Here is a 1,459-nt window from a genome sequence, read left to right as displayed (position 1 = left end):
TGCCCCAAGTCTATTTTTGGTACTCCCTCGCGATTTCCATGTTCTGCTCCCCTTGCTGTTCTGTTGCATGCCCTTAGTATTTTGCCTCGGTGTGGTGGGGTCAGATTGGGCACCCAAAACCTACAATTCTGAGGGTGACTAGAATGTGAGTTTATACATTCTATTACAGAGGGAAATGGCTCCAGAAATCTCCGTTCAAATTTCTCGATATTTAGTTAAACACTGAGCTGCACATGACAAGAAGGGAGATTCTGTAAGACCTGGCTGAGATCAGTTACCAGGGGAGTTGATATACTGAGTGATATAGATATTGCACCAGGCTGAATGGGGACACTGCAGTGAACACCTGGGCCCTTAATTGGGATCTTAGAAAAGTTATGTCCTGGAACTAGAATAATCTACTTCTAGAAAGAAAACCACTCTAGACATTTCCTAACAAAGACAAAACATGCTTGAAGAACTCAAGCTGACTGGCTAGTAAATCAACTCTGTGAAGTGATCGTAAAGTATGGAGTGATCAGAAAATAACTGAAGAAACTCACAAAGTCCAGATTATTGATGACACAGTATTCAAAATTCCTAGACAAATAATAACAGCAACCCCCCAAAGCTGATTGCTATCCAGTTGAATGCACCTCTTGGTGACTTTATGGAACAGCACAGAACTGCCTCGGGAGTTCTACTTTATGAAAACACACCCTCACAAGCGCTTCCTGTAGAATGGCTGGTGGGTTCAAATCGCTTACCTTTCAGTTAGAAGTCGAGAGCTTTAACCACTATGCCACCAGGGTTCCTTGTCAATAGCTTCCTGTTCTCCCCAACCCAGGGATTACAGAGAGGTTAAAATTAACTGATAAGGAATTTAAATAGATGTTATGAATAAATGTAGAGATTAAATGAAAATGTGAAACAATGAAAGGAGCCCATCTGGTGCAGTAGGTTCAACACTGAACAGGTAACCATAAGGTTGGGGGTTCAAAACCGTCAGCCACTCGGTGGGAGAAACTGTTCCATAAAGATTTGCTGTTTCAAGAATCCCATGGAACAGTTCTGTTCGTCCCTATCGGGTCACTGTGGGTTGGAATGGACTCAATGACAGTGGGATTAGGATTAGGGTTAGGGTTTGGTGGTACAATGGAGAAAATACGACACAATGAATGAACAGATAGGAGAATTCTGCTAGAGGAAAGGAAATGATAAAAATGAAATACATGAAAACTCCAGAACTAAAAAATACACTGTCTGAGAAGGTAACTAACTGGAAGGTCTGGTATCACATGGAATGTTGCAAAAGGTGAGTGATTTTGAAGACAGGGCCATAGAAACGATCAAAACTTAAGCACAGGGAGACCCTGAGAACTGTAACAAGAAACAGAAACTCATCTACATGCTCGGTAACTTCACAGCCAAAGTTATGGAAAGAACGAAAAGCAATATTAAGGTAGAAAAATATGTAAAA

At 41.3% G+C, this 1,459-nt stretch overlaps 1 protein-coding gene across 1 annotated transcript in view; it reads right to left on the bottom strand.

Moving 5' to 3' along the window:
• ADARB2 (adenosine deaminase RNA specific B2 (inactive)) overlaps window positions 1–1,459 on the bottom strand; it is a 708,390-nt gene that overhangs the window by 268,858 nt on the left and 438,073 nt on the right. The gene's annotated exons all lie outside the window — the stretch shown is intronic.

Source organism: Echinops telfairi, unplaced genomic scaffold (assembly GCF_000313985.2).
Source record: "Echinops telfairi isolate 266 unplaced genomic scaffold, ASM31398v2 ScPeMD7_31;HRSCAF=116, whole genome shotgun sequence".
Classification (NCBI taxonomy): Eukaryota; Metazoa; Chordata; class Mammalia; order Afrosoricida; family Tenrecidae; genus Echinops; species Echinops telfairi.
This window is presented reverse-complemented; position numbering and strand designations above follow the sequence as displayed.